Here is a 17,195-nt window from a genome sequence, read left to right as displayed (position 1 = left end):
GTTTCTTTAGTTTTTTATTTTTTTAAAACATTATAATGAGTAATTTTATTAGTTAAGTTGTGTAATAATATGCAACAATGTTTCCCCTAACTTGTAACAAGGTGAAATATGAAATAAAACATGATTTAACTAGGCAAAAAGTGTAATGTACAAGTATGTAACATGTTTGTAAGTAACAAGTATATGTCACATATTTACAAGTTCAACATATGTTTGTAAGTATCACAAAGAAGTATCAAATGATCTCATGATTAATCGTATTATGGTGTATGTATAGTATGTAACAAGGAAATGCAAGTTTTCATTCATGATCAAAATCTCGAGTTTACAACGAGTACTAGAAGGAACGAGTACAATGATACAAAGCTTCCAAAATTAGCAACACGAGTAAGACAAGCTATAAATAGAAAGTACAAAACACAGGGCGTTACACTCCTGGTGGTAATGGATGAAAGAGGGAACGAGAAAAATGGAACCATGCACGAAGAACAGAGCAACCCGACAAAAATCTCCATCACAGAAGGCTCAACACGGGCCGTGCTCAACCAACACGGCCCCGTGCTGAACCCCTGCAGAAAAATCACCCAGTTCAGGTAACTGGACACGGGCCGTGTTCAGCGGACACGCCCCCGTGTCCAGGCTTCTGTTTCAATTCTGAAATTTTTGTTACTGGCACTTGACCACGGGGCCGTGCCCGGTGAACACGGGGCCGTGTCCAGACTGCCAGTAACATAAATCTTTACTTTTTAACACACTTTTATACATTCTAATCAACCAAAAATATTATTTTTGGACACATTGAGGACAATGTGTAATTTAAGTGTGGGGGGGATGCTAAAACCTTGAAATTTTGCAAAATCCTAAACACAAGCCTTACACAAAACTCTATTGGAACCGCTAAACACCCCAATTTTTTTCAAAAAACTTTTTCTTTTTTTTATTTACTTGTCTTGGTTTAAGTTAGGAATAACAAGTTCTAAAAAGGTTATATTTTTACAAATTTACAACCGATAGCGTCGTGATAAAAAAAGGAACCAACATAAGAAAATTATGAAACGGCATAACAAGTCTAGTTTAAAATTCGATTATATATGCTTGGTCACATTAAAAACCCATTCCCACAAAAGTGAGTTTTGAGCCTTTATTGAGCATAAAAATACACATATTTAGATTAAATGCTCATTTTTCGTTTCTTGTGTGAATAGCCGCTCGGTCCTTACAAATCTAGAACTTGCCACGACGATACATTCCCGGTCCTTACCAACTTAAACCCAAGTAAGTAAATGATGGAGGCATTAGGACTAACTTTTTTTCTTTCAAAACCATTATTTTTCATTTTTTTTACCTACCCAAAATCCCCCTAGAAAACCCCTTTGAGCCTAAACCTTTCATTTCATTACCCCAAAAACCATTTTTACCCACCAAAAACCTTTTTCATTTTTTTCACCCTTTATTTTAGTAACAAGCTCGGTTTTTCGTCAACTTGCCCTTTCATGTGACATAAAAAATATATATATATATATATATATATATGATAATGAAGTCAAAAACAAACAAAAGCTATAAAAAGCTTGTTTGGAGAAATACTTCAAAAATAAAAAGTCACTAAAAATAAGGTACTTCACGAAAACCGGCGCTTGTTACGATTTTTCGCCCTTTTTACTAACCACTAACCAACCACCCACCTTTAAACCCAAGCCTTCACCCAAAAAGTCCTCTTGATATTTACAAAGGTAAAAAGTTAAAAAGGATGAGGATTGATTGCTTGGCAAGCCTATGGAAAGACGTAAGTTCCGTGCCGCTCTCGAGTGATTCACTAAAATACACACCTTCGGCCGAGTGTTGAGTGATCTCCCGTGAGGTATGTGAACTTGTATATAAATGGAATTTTAATAAGGCATGTTATGCCCAAATAAGTAGTTTATCTTATGAAAAGTTCAAAATAAATCATAACGAATAGGATTGTAAATAAATAAAAATAAAACCTATAAAAACCTTGGATTCCCGACACTCTAGGACAAGCTAAAAAAAAAAAAACTTCTCTTCTACCTATTCCATTTGGGAGTGTAAGCCACATTTAAAGAGTTTTGCTTGAGGACAAGCAAAAGTTCAAGTGTGGGGGTATTTGATGTGTGTAAAATGCAACATATAAAACACATCAATTAAGGCATAAAACTAACCCTTTTTAAGTACTAATGTTGGAAAAAGAGTGTTTTTGTCTTCCTTTTGTATTTTCAGGATGAAATGAGCTCAAAATCACAAAAGAAGCAAAAAGACCACTAATTCTACCATAAATACAAGAAAAGGAACAAAAGTGGACTGCCCGGACCCTCAACGGCACCTCCCAAGGCAAAAAGAAGGAAACAGAGTGTGAACACGCCCCGTGTCCAGCGAACACGGGGGCGTGCCCAGGAAGCAGCAGAAAAGACAAACCAGTAGAAGCTTCCATTGCCCACCACGGGGCCGTGTCCAGCGAGCACGGGGGCGTGGTGAAAGTACAGCAGGCGCATTAATTGTAATTCGCAATTACAATTAATGAGGAGAGAGAGTGTCAGGCGGGCACGGGGCCGTGTCCAGCGGACACGAGGCCGTGTCCAGCCTTCTGTTCAGCCTATAAATAGAGGAGCTTGGATTCATTCTCTCTCATCCCTTGGCACACCACCTCTCTCACACCTCATCCACCACCCACCACCACCATAACACCATCATCCACCACCATCATCCATTGTCCATCGTAGAGTGTGTGAGTCGTCTCGGGATCCAAGATTGATCGTAAGAGTTCTTGACAATCAAGGCCATGTTTGCCTAAGTCTCTTACATCACTTGGTGAAGACAAGTGTTTAGTATAATACTTTTTATTTTTAATCTTTTGCACTTTTTATTTGGTTTTGTATTAATGACTTTAATAACTAGTTACTTATGTTGAAGGTGATCTTTCCTTATCGTTTGTCCGTGGTGTCTTGGCGTTATTTTACTGTCTATATAAAATAAAAGATTTTCACCATTCATATCTCCACGGTCTATATGGAGGTATGTTGGCTACCTGGTCGGGGGTTAAGGGAACGGTTTGGTAAGGGTCTTGCCCTTGTTCAGCGTTTAGAGGTCCTGCTTGGGACCTGGGTCAAATTTAGTAGGATCTCCTTCAATGCCCATAGGTATTGGATGGCGGGGATCCAAACTCTTTGACCCCCTCATAAGTTAACTACTATTAATACTATAACCCGGCTATTTAGGACTGTATCCCTGCTGACTCAGACTACTTAGCCGAGGGTAACGTCACCGCCAGAAGCGGGGCCTACCACAATTTGCATTAATAACTTAATTCATTATCTTTCAATAATCCGACCCTTTAGGATTGTATCCTTGCTGACTCAAACTACTGGGTTGAGGGTAACGTCGCCTTCAAAAGAGGGGCCTACTACAATAACTAAGATAATCTCTTAAACAAGTGCAAAAGTGCGAAAATAATCAAAGGTTATACTAATACACGTGTCGGATCCAAGTGATTCATCTTGTCTATCTGTTTTTATTTTATTTTTATTTTCAGCATTTAGTTAGTTTTTATTTTTCTTAGTTTAAAACATTTTTCTAACCTTTTTGATTTGATTAGACGTTGAGGATAAACCGGTATTAAAAGCTCTTGTGTCCTTGGACGACCTCGGTATCTTACCAACACTATACTACGTCCACGATGGGTGCACTTGCCCATATGTGTGTTTAGTGTTAGTAAATATCGTGTTTTATAAATTTAAAACTTGGCTAAAAGTGTAAAAAGGGCTTAAATATATATCTAAAAACATATATACACTAACACGCATCAAGTTTTTGGCGCCGTTGCCGGGGACACAAGGATTTTAAGAAAGTTAGGAATCAACGGCCTAATCATATTTTTTATTTTTTTTTATTTTTTTAGGATTTTTTTTTAGATTTTTAGCTTCTGCAGAGCTCAGCACGGGGCCGTGCCTGGTCGGACACGGGCCGTGCTCAGCAAAGTTACTGGCAGTTTTTGTTTTTCAAGTTACAGAAGGCTGACCACGGGGCCGTGCCGGTGCAACACGGGGCCGTGTCCAACTTCCAGTAACTGGGATCTGGAAAACAATCACTGTATTTCCGACCACGGGGCCGTGTTCGCTCAACACGGGGCCGTGGTGAACCTTCTGACCGACATTCTTTTTTGTTTTTATTGCACGACTTGGAACCCGACACCATCCTCACGTAGTGTATGAGCTCCAGTTCCAATAAAGACATAAAAGAACCGCTAGAAGAACCCGAACGCTTTCTCAGAAAAAGGTTAAAAGCCAAAAACCAAGAGAAGGTTTCGGGTGATCCACCCCCAATGGCGGACCAACGTACCCTTATGGATTATCTACGGCCCACCGTAGGTAATCTAGGCGCCGCTATCAATGCTCCAAATGTCGAAGCCAATAACTTCGAGCTCCGACCGCATTTGATACAAATGCTCCAAAACTCCGCAACCTTCCACGGGCTTGCGGACGAGGATCCTCATCTACATATAACTAATTTCTTAGAAATATGTGATACCTTTCGGATCAATGGAGCATCAAACGACGCCATACGCCTCCGTATGTTTCCGTTCTCACTAAAAGACCGAGCGAAAGCTTGGCTCAACACCCTCCCAGCTGGATCGGTAAACACCTGGGATGAACTAGCCCAAAAGTTTCTATATAAGTATTTCCCTCCTTCTAAAACTGCTAAATTAATGGCTGAAATTAATACATACTCACAAGAGGACGGGGAATCCTTATATGAAACATGGGAAAGGTTCAAGGAGCTATTACGCAAGTGTCCCCATCATGGCCTCGCAATATGGCAACAAGTATCCACTTTCTACAATGGATTGTTGCCACACACTAGGCAGACACTTGATTCTAGCTCCGGGGGACTTTTAGGTAATCGACGCCCACACGAAATATATAATCAAATTGAGGAAATTGCTCAAACCAATTTTCAATGGCACACTCCCCGGGGAAATAAGTCTATCGCCCCGGGCGCCCATAAGGTCGACGAAAGCACCTCTTTACAAGCCCAAATCGAGGCCCTTTCTTCAAAAATAAAAAAACTAGAAATGACAAAAACAGTCTCGGTTATGGCTTGTGAAGGGTGTGGTGGGTCACATGAAAATTGGAGTTGCATGAAAGAAACGGACGATCAACAAGAAATGGTAAACTACATTGATAATAGACCTAGGCCGTCGGTATTTTGTTCGCGTTTGCGTTTTGTGTTGTCTGAAAGCATAATATTTTCGAAAAATGTATTCCATAAGTACATGTTATATGTATAAACTTCGTAATCGACGACGTTGTCAGCATTTTGTACGGTGTCAGTTCGTTATCGCTTAATATTCAGTACATTTCACGAAAATCCCCATACGCACACTGCAACATCCGATCAGCGTTCCTAGGCATACCAAGAGCCTAATTAAGTTAACTCGTGCCTTAAACACTACTTATTATCGGCTTAAACGTTAGTTAATTGCGTAATTAGAAGCCGTTAATTACAGGTTGTCACAAAGTTAGCGCCTATTCGCACGTGATCCAAGAGTTCATTCCATAGCTTAATCATACCCTGGTTAATATGTATTTCAAAAGAAAAAGGGGGACATAAACCCATTGGGTTGTCTCGTTGTTCGTACGCAGAACAACCCAGTCCCGTTGTAGTAACTAGGACATTCCTGTCACTTGTCATGAAAATCATGCACGTTTGTGAAATACACGTTTGTTTTGTAAGACCGGTATGTTTAGTATAAACCGTTCGTAAACCATTTGAGTTCCTTGAAATCCATTCGCAATATGGTTTAGAAATATGAGTTTTCGTTCAACGAAAAGTTGTTTATTTTTGCAAAACTTGCATGTCTTTCCACCCCCGAAAACATTTATAAAAATGTAAAACAGTAAAAAGTGGGGGTTATGAACTCACCTTGATATTCCTGTGCAAAGCTAGCTTAATGTGTTTCCGTGATGTTGTTCCAAGAATGTGAACTCGCTAGCGTGCAACTAAAGCATTCCGGGTCTTTCGTTGACTGTTGTTGACCATCTGTTGACCCGACAGTTGACTGCCGTTGACTGGGGTTTGACCAGTTGACCGATTTGACTCGGTTTGACCGAGTCAACCAAACCCGAAATCTAACCCGAACACTCCTCAAATCTGATCCGAACAAACTCGTAGGTGACCCGAAACGCCTGAACCACGGCTGACCCGAACCGTTGACTGAGTTGACTCGGTTTGACCGAGTCAAACCGAGTAAAACCAAACCTTGTCACGAACCGAGTTGAACCGTGGTCTCCTGAATCTGACCCAGAACCGAAACCGGAACCATGTGTACTGAACCAAACCTTGAATCAAAGCGGAGGTTATATTAATCCAAGCCACCCGCCACCATTATCTGTCATCATCAGTCATCATCGGAAACAGCACACCCATACTACTATCCGGAAAAAATCATCACCATCTTCATCGATGTGGATAAAAGCTGAACAATCTTCGCGAAATTCCACCACCGCCACCGTCGTGAGCGGCGTCAGCGCCGCCTGTCGTCGCCGGTGCACCACCGGCTCTGATATCTTCGGCCGGCTGTGATCTTCGTCGGAACTGAGAGAGGGGCAAGAGGATGAGGGGTTTGTCGAGTATCTCGTCGCCGGTAGCTGGACCAACAGGAGAGGGAGAGAGATCGAGTGAGTGGGGGGGTATATAACAAGAAAGGGTGGGTGTTTGTCAGATTATCCGGCGCCGGAGTGGCCGGAAACCCGGCTCCGATCGCCGTTCAAATGATCGAGAGGGAGGCTGAGGTGTGTGAGGTGCAGGAGAAGGAAGGAGGTGCTTTGATTTTGGGTGGTTGAAGTAGAGATCAAGAGGGAAGGAGGAGAAAAATGATAATGTTTCATTCCTTTTCTCTGTGTTTGTGTGCGTGTTGAGTGTTTTAGGGGAAATGAGAACAAAACAACTATAAGGGTTTATTTATAGTTAGGGTTTTATGAAGTGGGTTGGGCCCAAAAGCCCGTTAACGAGTTTTGAGTGGCCCGACAATAATTTCGAAGCCCGTTTCTCGAACCCGAACATTGTAAACGTCGTGAATTACGATATTAAGTCAAAACACTCAAAGATCACGTTGAAAATCGATATCATGACACGTATTTCGTAGATTGCATCATAATGCGTAAACTGCTTCATTCTTCGTTTATGACCCATCTTTCGATCCGGTTTTAACTGTGAGCATTTAAATTCAAAAGCGAAGCAAAATATATCTAAACATTTCAGTTTTAAGTTAATACGCGCATCTAATGCTTCCGTTTCGTTGCCGATGCGTTTCCTGCTATCGCGTTTTTTTTTAGTTCACGTTTGCGTTTGTGTCGCACAGAAACCCAATAAATTCATAAAATTAAATTTATAAAATATTCGTAGAAAATCCGTATTTGTCGGCGTTGTCAGTATTTTGCACGGTATCAGTTCGTTGTTGCAGATTCCACGCGAATCTTCATACGCGTACTGTAAAAGTCGGATAGACGTCCCTGGGCACTCCAAATGCCTAATTAAGTTAATTTGCGTCTTAAACACTATTTATTGTCGTGTTAATCACCTGTTAATCACATAATTAAGAGCCGTAAATCGCCGGTTGTCACATTCTCCCCCTGTTGCAGAAATTTCGTCCTCGAAATTTAGTCTATGTTATTTCCTCAAAGTTGTGTCGTTTCGCAGGTAAGTCCAAAAAATACCAAAGTGAATGACCGTGTAATCGAACCAAAACTTGTTCAGATTACATGATTGCAAGAACATTTTGCATCAATAGGAACCCAACGGTTCAAATGAGTTTGTTCTAGAAATCGATTTTAAGTGAACGAGATGTTGTGATAACCAACGTGACTAGATTTACTGGGTTCAACAAAAGAGGAAATTCAACCAATGGAACTTCAAGTGAACGTTCACAAACCGCAAATCAATTTTTGAACAACGGAATTTATTACCAATGGAATCTCGCGTTGGTTGTTAGATAGCTGAAACTCAGAATCAATAATCCCAAATGGATAGAATCATGAAATGATTTGTCAACTATTGGCCCAATAAATGAATAAGATACAATCAACGTGTTTTCATTGTTGAGTTGCGAGGATACACCGAAACGAAATACAACTGAAACTGGTGTATCATCGTCTTAATACATAATTGCATTAAGACTATCTAAACGATATGTCAAACGAAAAGCATATACAGTTTCGCAAGAGACGATGATCGTGATTAGCACAAGCTACAAGTTAATATCAACACCACAAGGTGTCGTAGCGAATGAAATGTTTCAATAATAGTGGTGATCGAACAAGTATCACCTATGTTTTGCATGAAATGCTCGATTACGATTAGCCCAAGCTACAAGTTTATACCGACACCACAAGGTGTCGTAGTGATTGAAATAATTCAATAATAGCGGTGATCGAACAAATGTCACCGTGTTTGAAATCAAATAAGGGATTAATGAAGTGAATCTCAATGTTTGTTTCAAACAAATCTCATAGGATTTTCAATTGAAAATGAAACAAGTAAACAATGTTTTTCGATCGAAGACGAAAAAGCAATGAAAATCGCAAAATGTTCGATCGATGATGAAAGAACCGTTAAGAGGTACACCTAAATATGACATGAATTTGTGTACCATTGTCTTAACACACAATTGTATTAAGACTGATTTAACATAATAAATCAACAAAACAGATTTAATATCAATAAACAAATAAATAAATAATTAAATCCGTACATGATGTGAGCAACGAGAATAGCGCAAGCTTCAAATTTGTGAGAACGTCACCACAAGGTGATTGTGATCAAGGAAACGATTCAATGAAGTCGAAGACCAAACAAGCATGTTATGGTTCAAAGCAAATGAAGTGCTTGTTGGGATTATTTCGAATATGATGGCCTCAATCCATCATATGGAATCTTGAATCGAATGTATATTACGAGCAAGTTCAACAATTGAACTTGGTTTAGTCACATTCCAATGATGAATGCATGTGTTAACAAGAGATTTCGACATGGTTACAATGAACAAACCGTGTAATGTATTCAAAAGAAAAGAGTTTCAACTAGTTCGTTGACTCGATATCAAAGAGTCAATGCTTTGCAATAATGCGGGTCATCTAGATCACAATGCAAAGGGTGATTATAGCGAAATAACATTTGAAGTTTGATAAAGCAACAATTTTGAGTGAAGCCCCTCGATGGCCTTCACGAAGCAAACTAACCACATGCGCAACAAACAATGCATGTGTAACATATGATTTTGTCAAGAAGTGAACCAATTGAGTGTTCGCTATCATGAAGGGATATCTTTGTAATGCAATGACCATTAGGGGGAGTAGAAATGCAAAAATCTACCCACTATATGCAAAAAGTCGAAATTTCAACAAAAGAAATGTAAGGACATTACCTGGAATTCCGAACATAGCGTAATCTCCATTAATGAGGGAGGGGGAGTGCAAAGACATGTGACTTCTTATGCAGTGCCCATAGTTGTGAGTCTCTTTAGACTAAGCATCGATCGTTATGAAATCTTGTTTAAGCGTACCTCAACGTGATTCGTGTCGTTTGCAGGATCACGTGACAAAGTGTTGCATTGCAATCGGTAGTTCTCCCGCTGCCAGGATTACCATGGTTGTTATCGTGCCCGATCATGTTTTCCCAAGACCTTGTCTCGAAAGTCGTGTGTGCCGTGCTTTGACGTCCGCTGACGTATAGTTTAAGTTTCATGTATATTCGCACACTAGCGTTTCGTTCCACGTAGATTACCTGCTCAGGTAATTAAAAGAGCATAGACAATATAGATAATGGTGTTTGCCCGAGTTGTTAGTCATGGTTTCTAAGTGAGAACCTTTAATGAGTATCGACACAAGCTTTCCAAATCCTAAATGCGTGCTATACAAAACTCTCAAAGTTTTGATTGTTGTGTGTAATTGTTTCGTGAACCGTGTATCAACAAACACTTGTGTATTTTAAAACCAAAATTTTTAACTCATTGTTCTCGGCAACGGTTGGAACCCATATTAGAGTCTTAGGCGTTCTGTATGTGTTCAAGTCTTAATAATCTAAGTCCCCAGAGGATAGTGAGGTTAAAGCCTAGGTATCTCTACAGAAACCTAATTCGCTGAAACCTATAGCTCTGATACCAATCTGGCACACCCCGAAATTATCAGAGCTGGCGTGACTGGACCGGTATCTTCATTGCACAGCGGAAGCAAAAGGTTAAGACTTCTAAACAGTGAATGCCTGCTAGGTACTCGAATTTCCATGGGTTCTCCTATTCCAACCGTTCCTTAGTTTTAAAAATGCAACCTGAGAAAGAACATGCGAAAAAGTCAACATAAAGTTGAGCGAGTTCATAGTTTGCTTTGAAAAGATTTAAAATAAATCTTTTTGATAACCGGTTTAAAAGTTGTGGAGAAAATTTAGTAAAAATCATTTTCTCGGCATGATATATGAAAAATGTGAGTCTAGCCCACGAAAATCTTTGTGCATTGTACGAGAGAGAATGGGCCGAGCCCAAACGAACCTTTGTAAGCAGGATCAGCGCTTCCTCTTACTTAGGTATAACTTGAAAACCGTTACTAAAGTTTGTAAATCCATGTACTTGTGAGTTTACATCAAATGAATCTTAAAAACATTTGAAAGTTCAGTTTATAAGTAGGTATGTAATGCGTCTATGAACATGTTGATCATTAATGTGTAGCTAAGACATTAATATGTGTGCCGACATAGGAAGCACTCAACCCGGTAGACGATTTAAGTGTCGATTCACTTCGACAGGGACACAAAAGCACTCTAAGTGGCCGCACAAGGACCGTGAGTGGGGCTCGCCCGTACCCGATAGATCTACCCCCTGTTCCGTGGTCCTTAAAAGGATTAATGGTGCCTAAGTTAGCGCCTATTCGCACGTGATCCAAGAGTTCATTCCATAGCTTAATCATACCCTGGTTAATATGTATTTCAAAAGAAAAAGGGGGACATAAACCCATTGGGTTGTCTCGTTGTTCGTACGCAGAACAACCCAGTCCCGTTGTAGTAACTAGGACATTCCTGTCACTAGTCATGAAAATCATGCACGTTTGTGAAATACACGTTTGTTTTGTAAGACCGGTATGTTTAGTATAAACCGTTCGTAAACCATTTGAGTTCCTTGAAATCCATTCGCAATATGGTTTAGAAATATGAGTTTTCGTTCAACGAAAAGTTGTTTATTTTTGCAAAACTTGCATGTCTTTCCACCCCCGAAAACATTTATAAAAATGTAAAACAGTAAAAAGTGGGGGTTATGAACTCACCTTGATATTCCTGTGCAAAGCTAGCTTAATGTGTTTCCGTGATGTTGTTCCAAGAATGTGAACTCGCTAGCGTGCAACTAAAGCATTCTGGGTCTTTCGTTGACTGTTGTTGACCATCTGTTGACCCGACAGTTGACTGCCGTTGACTGGGGTTTGACCAGTTGACCGAGTTGACTCAGTTTGACCGAGTCAACCAAACCCGAAATCTAACCCGAACACTCCTCAAATCTGATCCGAACAAACTCGTAGGTGACCCGAAACGCCTGAACCACGGCTGACCCGAACCGTTGACTGAGTTGACTCGGTTTGACCGAGTCAAACCGAGTAAAACCAAACCTTGTCACGAACCGAGTTGAACCGCGGTCTCCTGAATCTGACCCAGAACCGAAACCGGAACCATGTGTACTGAACCAAACCTTGAATCAAAGCGGAGGTTATATTAATCCGAGCCACCCGCCACCATTATCTGTCATCATCAGTCATCATCGGAAACAGCACACCCATACTACTATCCGGAAAAATCATCACCATCTTCATCGATGTGGATAAAAGCTGAACAATCTTCGCGAAATTCCACCACCGCCACCGTCGTGAGCGGCGTCAGCGCCGCCTGTCGTCGCCGGTGCACCACCGGCTCTGACATCTTCTGCCGGCTGTGATCTTCGTCGGAACTGAGAGAGGGGCAAGAGGATGAGGGGTTTGTCGAGTATCTCGTCGTCGGTAGCTGGACCAACAGGAGAGGGAGAGAGATCGAGTGAGTGGGGGGTATATAACAAGAAAGGGTGGGTGTTTGTCAGATTATCCGGCACCGGAGTGGCCGGAAACCTGGCTCCGATCGCCGTTCAAATGATCGAGAGGGAGGCTGAGGTGTGTGAGGTGCAGGAGAAGGAAGGAGGTGCTTTGATTTTGGGTGGTTGCAGTAGAGATCAAGAGGGAAGGAGGAGAAAAATGATAATGTTTCATTCCTTTTCTCTGTGTTTGTGTGCGTGTTGAGTGTTTCAGGGGAAATGAGAACAAAACAACTATAAGGGTTTATTTATAGTTAGGGTTTTATGAAGTGGGTTGGGCCCAAAAGCCCGTTAACGAGTTTTGAGTGGCCCGACAATAATTTCGAAGCCCGTTTCTCGAACCCGAACATTGTAAACGTCGTGAATTACGATATTAAGTTAAAACACTCAAAGATCACGTTGAAAATCGATATCATGACACGTATTTCGTAGATTGCATCATAATGCGTAAACTGCTTCATTCTTCGTTTCTGACCCATCTTTCGATCCGGTTTTAACTGTGAGCATTTAAATTCAAAAGCGAAGCAAAATATATCTAAACATTTCAGTTTTAAGTTAATACGCGCATCTAATGCTTCCGTTTCGTTGCCGATGCGTTTCCTGCTATCGCGTTTTTTTTAGTTCACGTTTGCGTTTGTGTCGCACAGAAACCCAATAAATTCATAAAATTAAATTTATAAAATATTCGTAGAAAATCCGTATTTGTCGGCGTTGTCAGTATTTTGCACGGTATCAGTTCGTTGTTGCAGATTCCACGCGAATCTTCATACGCGTACTGTAAAGTCGGATAGACGTCCCTGGGCACTCCAAATGCCTAATTAAGTTAATTTGCGTCTTAAACACTATTTATTGTCGTGTTAATCACCTGTTAATCACATAATTAAGAGCCGTAAATCACCGGTTGTCACATATATATTCTATCTTATACAACGTAAATTCTATACAAAATTAAAAAGATTTGGGCCCTCGGAGGTTTTGGGCCCGGTGCCATCGCCCACTCTGCACACCCTACGGGCTGGCCCTGACGAAAGAATACGCACCACGTGGTGTTTGATGGTAATACCATTTACAACCCATGCTTGTTAATATGTGTGTGTATATATACATAGTAATTAGGTTAGATAGTCATGTATTATATAAGTTGAATAAATAATACATTAAATAGTTATTAATGGAGCGTTAGGAATTATAAAACAGTATTTTAGAATAAGATATGAAAATTCTAAGTAGTAAAGCAATAATATTGAGAACAGAAATAGATGGGTTATTCCTCTTGTGACACATAACACAACCGGTTACTTAAACTATGTGTTGTAGGTTATGTGTAAGGGGCACCAATCGCACCATCATCGCAATGATGGGCTCGGAACACCCACTGTCAAGGACGTGCAAGGGCGCTGGCGTAAAGGCCATAATGGACATGGGGGTTGAAATGTGATGATTTTCTTTTTTCTTTATAAATATTATATAATAAATAACGCTATTAAAAAAATAACCTAGCCGTACAGAACCACCTAAACCAAAATCTCGTAAACTACCAGATTCCAGTTCTCCCAAAACAGTTTAGCTCGTCAACTCAGAAAACCCGTAAACCACTATTCTCCTAAAACCTTAAGATCTCCCACGAAACAGTTCTTCTAAACCAAACACAAAACTCATTGAACTCCCAAAGCTTGAGATCTCCCAGAATTTCAAGAATCCGAGATCTCCCAAAGCTAATTCTCCTAAACCTCGCAAACACCTTCACACCCTGAAACACAAGGACTCCAAACTCTAAAGTCCTTATTCTCTTGAAAACTCTCAAACCAAATAATCTTGTGGCACCAATTTATTATAATCCCAAATAAGGTTCCTAATTTTTTGGGATTTTATTATTATCTCCAAATCAAATAAAATCTTTTTAAAAATATTTTTAAAAAGATTTAGTTATATCCTATAACACCTTGTTACCGAATTAACAAAGAAAATTATAGAACTTTTCCTTGACTTCGATGAGGAACTTTTTGAATAACGAAGAACACTATGAACACTCTGCTTCGATATCCAGCGAGTATTACCAAAAATCTGCAAAACAAACACACAGAATTATTCGAACAATTTAAATATACAAATTGTGAAACAAAAACAACCCTTTTCAATTCCGAATCAACTTCAAACCTCTAAAAAACAATTGGAAAATTATGTTTTTTCTTCAAAGATCAATCTTGAACCAAGCAATTTAGAGCCAGTTGCTTTGATACCAATTGTAGATCCCCTTAACACACAGATCTTGACAAGATTAATGAACAAATTAAGAGTGTGGAATCCTCCTAATCTGATGAACATAGAAAACAGTAGATTAGCTTGCAATCACAGATCACTTAAAACACGTCTTCTACTAATTATCCAACTTGCTTTTACAATTAATCAAAAACTCACAAACACGCCAAAACGCGGACGATTTCTGCGTTTTTTCTTCCTACTCACGAAACTCTCTCTCCCTCTCTCTCTCTCTCACATACACACACAATAATCTCTCTAAGTGTCTAACCTAACCCATTAAACATAACATGTTTATATACTCTTGCATGCATGCGACATGGGCTAGGCTTTCTAGGCCCATCTCTAAACCCGTAAACATTAGATAGGTTTAGAGTGGCCCAAACCTTATTAGACTCTAACTAATGCTAAGCCCATTAAAGTTAAACATTTTACTAATTTCAAGATATCCAAAGACCAAATATACGACGTCGTTGTTACAATATGCATCAACAGACTCCCTCTTGAGAATAGCTTCATAAGGTAACTTCATAACTTGTTTTCAGTCATCTTGCACGTCTTTGGTCTTTGGATAGCTTCAGCTTCAAGCTTATGTCAGCAACATGTATCGATTGCTATGCCGAGTGCTGATATCATGCTGGTACTAAACCAAAGTGATACTGATCGGAAGCCCGCCGCGAAGCGCGGGAGAATCCTATTAGTTATATTCCATTCCATTATATTCTATTCCAATAATAACATTTGCAAGGTTTGTGAATAGTAACTTCATTTTTAATTTATTTTTTTAAGTTTGAATTTTTCCCTTACACTATAAATAAAATACGTCTTTAACCCAATAGTTTTATCTTTCAATAACTTTCATTCATTAGTTTTTTTATATATAAAAACCAAATACGCAGTTATGTTTCTTTTTTTTCTCGACATTTAGAAATATTCTATTGAAAACAAACTTATATTTAAAATAACGGTATGGTGACGAACCGAGCCGGTACCGACCGCGGTACTGGTAAAAGTTTTTGTTTTTATAATTTTCGATCACTGTAAAACACGATTTTATTTTTTTGGTTAGTATCATATGGCTTTTGTGTAATATGTAAATAAACTTCTTTTAGATGTCAAAACTCAGTCTTACAATTTTTTTAATCAATATATCGTGTCGTAATGCATGGTTTCATCCAATAGTTTTATTTATTTGTGGGAAGTACGAGATGTAATTATAAATCCTAAATTCTTAGGGAACATAAATATTAATGTATTCGACAAGATTGGTTGAAAGTGGGGGATGTATTTAACATCTTCTATTCACTTGGGAATAGCCCAGTGGTGTTGATAAGTTTAGATGAAACTTAGGATAGGAGAGGTCAGGGGTTCAATCCCCATGATGTGCAACGTTAGCTATTCAAAAAAAAAATTAACATCTTCTAGACTTATTTGTTTAATTAAAATATATCACATGAACACAATCAAAGCTATTTAGGATTTGTTTTGGCCCTTTCTATACATACATCCCTATAATCTTATTTTCACATCTCTAATATATACTGGCCGTATAAGGTTATACGACTCGTATAGAATGATTTTTCACATAAATAAATGCACTGAAATCTTTTTCTTTTGTTTTACATGTATTCGGGTCGTATAACATTATACGGCCTGTATACATGTGTATACGACCAATATAATGTTATACGGCCAAATGTGTTTATTTTTTGAGGTTTGATCAATTTTTTGGGTTTTAAGATCTGTATACGGGCTGTATAAAGCTATACAACCCGTATATAATTTTTTTTTTTGTGTAAAACCAAACAACCGTTTAATAAATTTTAGTAATTCTTTAGATAACGTTTTCAGTATCCGGAGTTTGTTAGTTTGTTTGTAGCTAGGGTTCAGAATGCTTGAATATGGTGATATTAGAACACTGTACACTGCATGTAAACACAGTGACTTTGTGATTCAAGAATCTTCGAATACGGTATGTACGTTAAATTTCATTAAATGATACTGTTATTCGTCTGTTAACTACTGGATGGAGTCCTTTGGTGGTCTAATCATATCAGCTATGTAAGAGAGAGAGACCTTTAAGTAAGGATCCTACAGCTACATTTGGAAGAAGAAAACTGAATCTCATTTTCCTTTATAGCAGAAGTCGTTCAATTTGATGGTTCTGAATGTAAGATTAAATATATTATGTTTTAATATTTAATCTAGTAGTCATTATAATCATTTACATAATATAGATCAAAATATATAATAACCTATTAAATAATTAGTTTGTAAATATTGATGGACCATATTACCCTTATTAACTAATTAGGCTTCCTCTTGGATACTTATATAAGGAGACTTATGTAGAGGTTCTAAGGTTAGACACATAACCTAATTCTCATAACATCATAATCTGCTTCTTCTCCATAACTGATACCCTTTTCGGTTTCATCATTTACCATCATCAGTTTGCACCCTAAGGAGGAACTAGATCACACTGACAAACATGTCGAGCTCGATGGCGTCATCTCTTACTGGATTCTCCTCTGCATTGTCTGCTGTAACAAGTATGTTTTCATGTTTTCCATTATGTTTAAACAAAACTGATCAACATGTGGTATCAGAGCATATGTTGATTAGTCAGTTCTGTTTTCGTATGCATCACTTCTGGGATAGAAATCTGGAAAACGGAATTTTAAAAGCCTAATACAATTCACAGCATGGTTTCGAGTCCTTTATGAAGTCATCGATATCATTGTTTTTGAAAATTTAATTGGTTTATTATATGACTCGAAACCAATATGGTTAAAGTTCATGTCCGAAATCTGTTTAGAAGCCT

The 17,195-nt window shown here is 38.9% G+C and overlaps 1 non-coding gene across 1 annotated transcript; it reads right to left on the bottom strand.

Moving 5' to 3' along the window:
* Positions 1–4,714: 4,714 nt before the first annotated feature.
* On the bottom strand, positions 4,715–4,821 carry LOC118487697. Its single transcript, XR_004882640.1, has one exon. It is a non-coding gene; the product is annotated as a small nucleolar RNA R71 (small nucleolar RNA).
* Positions 4,822–17,195: the final 12,374 nt, after the last annotated feature.

Source organism: Helianthus annuus, chromosome 15 (assembly GCF_002127325.2).
Source record: "Helianthus annuus cultivar XRQ/B chromosome 15, HanXRQr2.0-SUNRISE, whole genome shotgun sequence".
NCBI lineage: Eukaryota > Viridiplantae > Streptophyta > Magnoliopsida > Asterales > Asteraceae > Helianthus > Helianthus annuus.
Note: the sequence above shows the minus strand (reverse complement) of the source record. Positions and strands in the feature narration are given on the sequence as shown.